The sequence below is a fragment of the Podarcis erhardii genome (assembly GCF_964252035.2).
Source record: "Podarcis erhardii genome assembly, chromosome: 8".
NCBI lineage: Eukaryota > Metazoa > Chordata > Lepidosauria > Squamata > Lacertidae > Podarcis > Podarcis erhardii.
The window spans coordinates 59,938,553-59,949,027 of NC_138499.1; the positions used below are offsets into that span (position 1 = coordinate 59,938,553).

The following is a 10,475-nucleotide window of genomic DNA, read 5'->3' on the forward strand; positions in this document are numbered from 1 at the left end:
ACAGCAGAGTGGGTTTCCTAAATAATAAATAATGTCCTTTGAAGAGGAGGCTTGGGTTGTAATTTTGAGAAGTACATTCACTATGGAAGGATCATGTAAAATGCTTTAGACTAAACATTTTAAAAGCAAGACAACACAACAACTCACAACCACTGGCCTGCAGATTTATCCATTTCACTTTCAAAGCTGAATGCACTAATGCATACTGCTAAAGCATCTTGGTCATACATTTTTAATACTGTCAACTGTCCCACTATTATAAACTCCATATACTGGCTCCAAATTTCCATCTTGACCCTCAACCTTGGACAGCTGCTTTTGAAACCATACCCAAGGAGATATGAAATTCGACTAAAACAGAGACTCACCACCATCCGGTAGCTATTTCCACTGTGAGCATGGCTTTCCCTTCAGGTGAAAGGTAAAGAAGCAACCAGCCTGAAGCACCCAAAGGTCTCTAAACATGTCATCCCACTCTGTGCCTTTCAAATAATAATGAGGGGTGAATTAGGCGCAATTTATTGTGAAGCCACTTCTCAAGGAGCAGCAATAGCAAAATCTTGCTCAGTATATCCCCAAACAGACTCTACTAACAACATCTCTTCCTTTTGTAAACATGATTGATAAAGAGGTATATGGTACCCAAACTGTTGTTTTTATTTCAAGCTATGTCATTACAGATAGCCAGGGCTGACCCTGCCATTACATTGGGGGGGGGGATGTCTGAGGTGAAATTGCCTCATGGGACAATTTAGGGCCTACCTGCTGGGCTTCATTTGGACCACAGGCCACAAATTCCTCATGCATGCACTAGACAGAGTAAGGCAGCAGCCTCAGGTGGATTGTCATTGCTAGAATAATTTATATACTTCCTTTTATTTCAAGAAGAAATGCCAAGGTGGTTCACAAACAAATAAAAGCCAACAGCACAGTAACAAGTATAAAACCAATTGTAAAAATACAGCTACCCACAACTAAAACATATAGCAAAACAATTATGTTTAAACGTTCATTAATAAGCAAGCCCATTAAAACAGCATAACAGTGGTAGACAGTTAAAGCAATAACCAAAGCAGGAAATTCAAGTCAGGAGATGAAGGAAGTGCTTGTTTTAAAAGGTGCATCTTCAAGAGCTGGTGGAATGCTAATACTGATGGGGCCTCCTGTGTTTCAGCAGGAATATGCTGCAAGGCAGTGGCTGTTTTTGATGAGTTCCTTGGCCCTTTGTCTGTGTTGTAAGGCATGGTCTGCCCTGGCGCCCCTAAATTTGCCCACCTCCTCAGGTGGACTAGAGACTGCTATCCTACTGCCAGACTCAAGAGCCAATGTGTTCTGTGCATGGGACTGAGGTGTGGGAATAGCGTCTTGTTATTTGCCTCAGGCAACAAAATACCTTGGGGAAAAGTTGTAGTAACGTCCTTTAGTAGAGACAGAAAGAAGCTAAGGGTCTCAATGAGGACATTGTTAAAAAGGGGAGAGAGTCTTGGTCTTTTCTAATTTGTGCTGTTATTACTGTGCAACTCAGCTTGTAGCTGTGGTGGAATGAATAAAAAGGAAGAGAAAGCAACATGACTTTATCAGGACGGAGCAGAAAGGTATTTCAAGAGCTTAAAGGTCAACCTGTATAGTGGTAACATCAATATTGAAAACTCAGAACAAATTTCAGGGTAAATTGAGCCCCAAAAGGTCTCAACTCCTGAATCCTTTTCTGGGAGAGATTATTAGAGCTGAGTTGGGAAGGCTTTCGGTGGGCAGCCTGAAATGCCTCGTGTAATATAAAGAAGCAACATCTTATGAGAAAATCATTGGGGGAGGGTCATCATGTGGTCTCACAATTTCATCTTGCTCAGTGGAGGCAATCAGACTGTTCATTCCTTCATTCATTCATTCATTCATGTAAAATGACTGCAATGGGGGAGCAGGCTTGGGTCTCTGCCCCAAATATCTACATAGCCATTAAACCTGCAAACAGAGCTTCTGTTCATACTAGTTGTGTGACTTGCAGCAATTGAACTTTATATGTGTGAATGCTGGAAAGGGGAGATTTGGAGTGAGGAAACAGAGGGCAGAGAAAGGATTAACTACACTATCATCATCATCGTTGTCCTTTCCTTCTTTGATCCCAACTCCCTTGTCCAGTGTAAAACAGACATTACACATCTGTAAGCAGCATGGAATTTTGGCATCCCCAAACAGACTTCCAAACATCAAGGCTGAGAAAAGGGTATAACCTCAACCTCGTGATATTGAGATGTTTTGGACTACAGCTCTCATCCTCAGTCATGCTGAGGATGATGGGTATTGTACTCCATATCACCTGTAGGGCACCAGGTTGCCCAAAGGCTGGGGCACACTGTACCATTGTAAACACAGAGACCTCTTCATATCTCCCAGCTATTTCTTAATTATTTTGACCTTGAGACTGAAAGTCATTTTCCCATGGATGTGCATTTGTGATATCAAATATAAGTGCATTCCAGGATTATTCAGAGCATGCATACCAGGCAAATAGTTGACATGCGTTCACTTGAAGCTCTGCAGCAGATAAGAGAGAAGCCAGAACTGCTTTCATAATCCTGACCTTGTAAAATGAGTTCTTTATTAACAAACATGGGGAGGGAGGAATACCCTGCAGCTTAGGAACATAAGGAAATTTTTTAATTAAACTGCTTTGGTGTTGGGCGCAGCCTTTACAAATGCTATTGCTGCACAAGAAAGTTGAAGAGAAACAAACCAAACTCTCCAGTCTAGTCTCCCCCACTCTAATCTTCAAGACATTGCCGTGTCCTATATACACTTACATGAACTCAGTGGGCATTATTTCTGAGTAGACATGTACAGGATTGCACCGTTAGTCAAAAATAAGTCTAAGTGGAATTGGTTTTACTTTTTTTTGCTTTTTTTTACTATTTGCCATTTCTATACAGATTACAACAACTGTGTAATTCTTATTTCACCCACCTCTGCTATTATCTTAAAAAGCAGGTAAAACTGATGACTGATGACTTGCCCAAGTACACAGTTTGACTAGTCCACTCTTACATCTGAAAGAGATTTGCACCAGATTTGTTCCCATTAAAAATGTCTTTCCCATTAAAAATGTGCCTTTCCCATTAAAAATGTGCCAAAAGTTGCTGTCACTGCTGGAAGTCCAAATTAGGGTGGTATGCCGGAAATGACATCCTTGAGCATCCTTATGATCATGTCCTTTCATTGTGTAAAAGAAAGAACCTAGATATTTATGGGGTAAATTATTTTCTCTTAATAGTATGACCCTAGTAGCCAAGTTTATGCTCTTAAATACCAAAGTCAAAAGACTTTATCACTGGCATCCAACTGTATATACAATTTTTATTAGAAGTTCCCATTTGATGACCTGAGCATAATTATGTAATTCTTATGCATTATGTAAGAATGCATTATTCAAAAACCTCAACAAACAATCACTGAAATATCTTATTTCAATATTGCAAATCAGCATGTAGTCCAACTAACTAGCTGTAGTTGCCCTATAGTTTATTCTCAGAATCATTGGAAACCCTATACTGGGTACATATGTATTTCTCCACTGTGGGGCACTAACTATTCCTTAAAATTGATTGTGTAAAGCATATCAAATACACACTATCAGTGCTAGTAACAGCATAAAACAGAGCGAAGCAGAGGCAGAATCTAAAAAGAAGGTGAATCCCTTTTCTCAATCAGTAGTAATAGTGAGAAATAACACATTGATTGCAGCAACAGGTTCTCTCATTTTGTGTGTTCTACCACTTTTTAAAATACAGATGATTCAGTCAACTATCTCCATACCATGCAACACAGATCTGCAAGCTAAACAAGTCTAGTCATGTGACTATTCCAGAATCCCCACTCATTCCAACGACGACACTTTCCCAGGATGTGGTAAGTTGTGTTCTGAAGGCATATCACATTGCTGAAGGTGATGTGACCACCTTGCTGAAGCCGAGGAGGTTTCCATCTGGTCAATATGGTCAGTTTTGCCAGTCTGCAGAGGAAAAATACAAGCAGCACCTGCAGTCAGACAAAGCAAGGCTCGGACCAAGCTGCTTTGAAGGTGTGCTATCATTACCAATCAGCTGGCTGGTGCTGAAAGCATGTCTTCAAAGAGGCTCACTTTCGGTGCCAAACAGCTGGTTGGCATTGATAGTAATCCCCTTTGAACTGGTCACCAGATGTCATAGTGATGTTAGGTGACTGACAAGTGGGGGACCTGTGTACCCATCAAAGTGACCCATTAGGGAGCTCAAGATCCAACAAGTTGTCCAGAAAAGATCTCCAATCCCTAACCTACAGCAACAAAATGTAGAGGAAGTGACAAGGTAGGAGACAGGACGGACTTTTGGCATGCAAATGAAACCCCTCCTACCCACTTTGCCTTGGGGATGAATGGGGAAAACACATAAGCAACCAGTGTGTCTGGTTTTCCTCTCACTTCTAGTTTGATCCATGTCAAAATGGATTTGAAGTGGATCAAGTGGTTTGGATTGTACTGCTTCAGAATGTGAGCAGAGGCTGTGTTTATTCTCCTAAAACCAAAACAACCCATATCTGCGCACAGAAAATAAATAATATATCAGGCCTATCCTAGGCAGTTTATTCAGCTCTGTTTTGTGTTACAGGTTGATGGATGGGTGCACGTCCTTATCTATGGCTGTGGTATGATCCTTTGAGCAAGGATATGCTTTGGGACCCAGTTGGGTCTTAGCCAGTGAGCTACAACGCAGTTGCTGGGTCAATGGGAAATACAGTGCAATTGGCTCCCACCTGGCTTGTTTCAGTAAGATGTGGTGCAGCATGTTCTGCACATGTTGGTCATTCCCCTTGGAGGTAATGATACTGGGCTTCTGAAAAGAAAACTCCTTAATCTGCGGGCCTCCAGGGATTTTGAGGTTATCCAATAGCATTGGCCTGACACCCCTATTGTTTGTTATGACATTTTGCCTCACATGATTTAATATTTGGACTCTATGTGTATTAATAGGGGTACTTGGGAAATTCAGCTGGTCTTGCTCAATTTTGAAGGGGTGGTGGTCACCAACCACACAGATATTTGCCATACAAGAGTTGAACTGTATTGGCATGCTGGGATAGACCTCTACAGTGTTGGTAATTGTATATTTCTTTTGGACCTGCCAAAGGCCCTGCAAGACTTGGTTCTGTGTCATGGGGACAAGACTAGTGTTTGGGTTTGCCCCCCTTCTGTTATGTGCAGGGCAGATAGGTGACCCTCTAAGCCACCTTTGAAGGTGATGAATGCAGCCCAAAGCCTCTGCCGCAGGGGCCAGGGAAAGGGAATGACAGAGGTGCTCCCCCCGTTTCCCAGGAAGAGGCTCGGTCATTCTAATGGCTCCAAGCTTCATCTAAGTTTTGACAGCTTTCACGTTAATGGTTTTCCTCTGCCGGTAATTTTGGGTTAAACAATAAATTCTCCCAGTGGTCAACCTGACATACATGTCTGACTTTTTATTTCAGCCCTTTGGCCAAGGAACAGCATGCAATAAACAAAGTTGCCTCCCAATCCTTGGAGCTTGCTATGGAGGAGCTCAGCTATCAGTTCATCTGATTACTAAAACAGTGGAGAGGGGGAGAGACTCTGTATTCAGAAAATAGCATCAGAAACTTGTGACCAGCTACCCTCGCTTAACCACACGCTTAGGATTTCAAAGCAAAAACCAAACCAAAATGCTGTGCTGTTTTCGAAGCCTGCTTTTAAAAAAAAAAAATCTTATCTGAAGCACACATAAAATCATACAATAAAAACAAGGACAACTGAAGGTCAAATCTATATCTCAGTGAGAAGGAACAGGCTCATAGACTCTTCCCTTAATCCATTTGCCACAGCTCACAATCCGGAAGACTATAAAGGATGAATAGTGAGGTTCTCAGCACAAAGCCCATGGAACTGACCTCAGCTGCCCTCCCATGAATAATGGGTGCCATTAATCGGAGATGGTGGCAACAGCAACACTTTGTAGCTTCCACTTCAAGCAAGATAGTGAAAGGGATAGAAAGCACAGTCCAGTAGACGTTTGCTATGCTAATGTTTTTCCTTTTCATTATCCTCTTGCTGTGATACAGGCCTAGGAGTGAGCTGCTTATTCTGGCATAATTAATGATGCAGAAACTATAGCAATCAGACACTCTGAATGCAAGTCTTTCACCTTTTTTTTCTTTTTTAAAAAGCTAACCATTGAGCAATAACCAATTCCACTTGGAAGTTACCACAAAATTAACTATGGGCAGTTTTCTTTGAAGATTCACTGCTAACATGCACAGGTAGGCCCAGTTTAAGCAGCAATGGATAAAGCCCAGACATTATACTTGACCAAGCCCGTTCTCTTTCTAAGTATTCAACTTATAATGTGGGAGAAGGAATGTTTAAAGTATTTCAGCAGGGTGGAAGTGCAGTGTAAAGGGCCTGCAATCAGACTGTAAACTTTGTAGCAGAAAGTGTACCCACTTCCCTTCATACAGACAAGAGCATGGAAAGTTGTCTTCTACTGAGTCGCACCACTGGTCCATCTAACTCATTCACTAACTATAGTGGCTGGGAGTGGTTCTCCAGGATGTCAGGGTACCAGCATCTCTCATAGCCCTACCTGAAGATGCTGTGTTTGAACCTGGGAATTTCTACATGCAACGTGGATGATCTACCACTGAGCTATATCCCTTCCCCTGAGGTGCCTTGTGGGATTCAAATTTGACCCATGAACAGAATAAGGTTCCATGTAAAAAAGTGTTTTAGTGCATGCGTCTTATAGCAGGCCAAATTGTCATGCAACTGTTGTTGTTTAACACTGTCTGGGAATCTGTGGTAGGTACCAAACATGCAAGGAATGGGTTAACATGCTTCCGGGCCCATTTTATGCAGCAGAGCTCAATGGGTGGTCTGATAGTTGTTGCAGCTATCAGTTCTGGCAGGTGCCACAGTCAAGTGACGTTTACAATTCCAGTCTTCGCTCACTTATTCCTCCATAACAGCCTGGATTCATCTTGCAGGCCCTCACCAGTACACCTTGTAGCAAGTAGCATCATTTTCCTATGGGATTACTGGGTCTCAACCCTTCCCTGCATGGGAAATTGATACTTGAAGAACCCAGGCTAATGTTTGTGGGTCCCAGAAAGGCAGTGGGTGTTGAAAGATTGAAACTGAATGACAGGCAATGTTCCTACAGAGAGAAGTGAACTTAGTTTGTGCAGAATTAAAAATGCTTGGGAATATGTTTACGATCCTTCCATTACAAAGAAGCTCTAATGTATTTATTGCAAAGAAAGGCCTCAGCATAATTCAGACTGCCTGAATAACACTCTTACTCTTCCCAAGACTAACAGTTAATAGAAATGTTCCTTCAACAGGAATAAGAACACAGCGCGAAATCTTGCAGAGGAGATTGTTAATGACAACAGGGTAAGGAAATCGTGCCCGATAATACACCTGATGATTGACAAATATTAGGCTGCTAAGAGCCGCATGTGCAAAGGGGGTAGGAAGAGTGGCTAGGGCAGAAAATGACTTGTTGACATGTGAAGAACAGAGAGAGAAGAGATCATCCAGGCATATTTTTAATGAGGTGTTAAGTAGACCACCTCAAGAGACTCACTAATGAGTGCGAGATGGCTAAAGGTGCAAAGAACACAGAGAGAGAGCAAATGGCACAATGCACTTCCTGTCATTGTGGCAGCTATGCGTGAGAATAGCAGGGAAAAAATGCTGGTTATCTTATCAATTTGACTTTTAAAAAAAATCTACGCAGCAGCTGAGGAACTTAACACCCTAAGGAGAACATTGCTGGGTCAGACCAAAGGTCCATCTGGTTCAGCGCTCTTGCAGTGGCCAACCTATGGGAGGCCCACAAGCAGAACATGAGAGGAACAGTGCTCTCCTACAGTGGAGACAGAGCATAGCCACTGTGGCTCTTGGCCCTTATAGCCTTCTCCTCCTTCATGAATGTTTCTCATCCTCTTTTAAGGCCATCCAAACTGGGGGCCATCACATCTTACCTATTGTAACTGGAGCAGCTTCTTAGATGAGACTTCTCACAGAGCAGGAAAGCAGCTCATTTGGAGCAATATGCCACAGATGAAAGGCCTCTGTAACCCAAGGCACACCAACATGGAAATGAGTTCCACTAAAACTAACCACAGTGCAATGGGAATATTATACATGGGATTATACTGGTAATCCGGCCTTCGGATATATAAACCCAATTGAAAGTTACGGTGGCCTTATTCATCAACTGCTAAGTGCTTTTCACCATTTTCACTACTCACAGACATTACCCAAACAATATTTCTAGTGCACTAGTGTCATGGAAAGCTGGTGCAAATTAACTAGTTGACTTCTATGTACTCTGTAGGGGAGTAACTAGCAATGTAGAAAGGATCAGAGTTTGCCTTTCTGAATATACAGGGTGGGGAGGGGGTCGTATCTCTGGGAACACGTCAAAAGGAAAATGAAGTGTACAGGAATACTGTCAAGCTGTACAAATATATATTTCAAAAATGTCCAAAATAGCTTGCATCTGTTTGAACGCACTCAACAGTGACAAATCAGAGGAAGTCTCTTGTAAGTGTTCAAGGGTAGAAAAGAACAGGATATAGATATGCTTATGTGTAGTGATTCTAAATATAGCATTCCTGTGCAGCGAAGGATATAGGATTTAAGAGCCTCTGCAATATCTGAAAGAGGTCACTGAAAGAGTAAGAGGAAGGAATGTCTTACCTGACACAGCTTCATATAGCAAAGATCCAAATTCTGGACAAAATGGTTTAATCCATTAGGATTGAGCAAACCTATGTGACAAGCAATAATCGTAGCTGATGTTTATAAAAAGAATATTAGAAGATGCCCCAAACTACATTCAGCTAAGCCTACATTCAAACTACATTCAACTCAGAGTATACCCATTGAAATGAATGAACCTATGCTAGTTAACTAGTCCTATTTCTTCTGACACCAACCCACAACAGTTTGGGGTGGGGTAAGGTGGGGAATAGAAGGTGGGGGGAGTCGATAGCTGAAGTTCTCATACCTGCTTCTGCTAGCAGGACCACTTAGTTGAATCCAGCGCTCTAACTGTAATCATAACCCTTTGACACAATTATTTGACTTAGTTCTTCACAGCAATTGAGTGGTAGTTTCACCACTTCTTTCAGGCATAGTAGCTAAATGGCCAGATTCACTGAGACAAATTGATACTTCATTTAACCACTGAGGAAGACCTGTATGGTTGGAGCATGCTTGGTCTTTGGTATGCATCATTGTGTATCTTTCAGCTGTAAACAGCACCAGACGGGTGGAGTATAGATAATAAAATTGGTGGTGGTGGTGTTCCTTTTCCGTGGAATGATTACAAGCACCATGGCCAATTGATATGTCCATTTGCCGCTCAATTGGCATTCATAGAATCATAGAATCATAGAATTATAGAGTTGGAAGAGACCACAAGGGCCATTGAGTCCAACCCCCTGCCAAGCAGGAAACACCATCAGAGCAATCCTGACATATGGTTGTCAAGCCTCTGCTTAAAGACCTCCAAAGAAGGAGACTCCACCACACTCCTTGGCAGCAAATTCCGCTGTCGAACAGCTCTCACTGTCAGGAAGTTCTTCCTAATGTTTAGGTGGAATCTTCTTTCTTGTAGTTTGGAACCATTGCTCCGTGTCTGCTTCTCTGGAGCAGCAGAAAACAACCTTTCTCCCTCCTCTATGTGACATCCTTTAATATATTTGAACATGGCTATCATATCACCCCTTAACCTCCTCTTCTCCAGGCTAAACATGCCCAGCTTCCTTAGCCGTTCCTCATAAGGCATCGTTTCCAGGCCTTTGACCATTTTGGTTGCCCTCCTCTGGACACGTTCCAGTTTGTCAGTGTCCTTCTTGAACTGTGGTGCCCAGAACTGGACACAGTACTCCAGGTGAGGTCTGACCAGAGCAGAATACAGTGGCACTATTACTTCCCTTGATCTAGATGCTATACTCCTATTGATGCAGCCCAGAATTGCATTGGCTTTTTTAGCTGCCGCGTCACACTGTTGGCTCATGTCAAGTTTGTGGTCAACCAAGACTCCTAGATCCTTTTCACATGTACTGCTCTCAAGCCAGGTGTCACCCATCTTGTATTTGTGCCTCTCATTTTTTTTTGCCCAAGTGCAATACTTTACATTTCTCCCTGTTAAAATTCATCTTGTTTGTTTTGGCCCAGTTCTCTAATCTGTCAAGGTCGTTTTGAAGTGTGATCCTGTCCTCTGGGGTGGTAGTCACCCCTCCCAGTTTGGTGTCATCTGCAAATTTGATCAGGGTGCCCTTGAGTCCATCATCCAAGTCGTTGATAAAGATGTTGAATAAGACTAGGCCCAAAACAGAACCCTGTGGCACCCCACTAGTCACTCTTTTTTTAAAAAAAAAATATATATTTATTAAAATTTTTAAATACAAGTGTAAAAATAATA

General features: G+C 42.2%; 1 long non-coding RNA gene across 1 annotated transcript; it reads right to left on the reverse strand.

Moving 5' to 3' along the window:
• Positions 1–374: 374 nt before the first annotated feature.
• LOC309348386 lies at positions 375–8,816 on the reverse strand. The gene is made up of 3 exons (XR_014159379.1): positions 8,744–8,816; positions 8,023–8,112; positions 375–482 (listed from the first exon to the last, which is right to left on the reverse strand). It is a non-coding gene; the product is annotated as an uncharacterized lncRNA (long non-coding RNA).
• Positions 8,817–10,475: the final 1,659 nt, after the last annotated feature.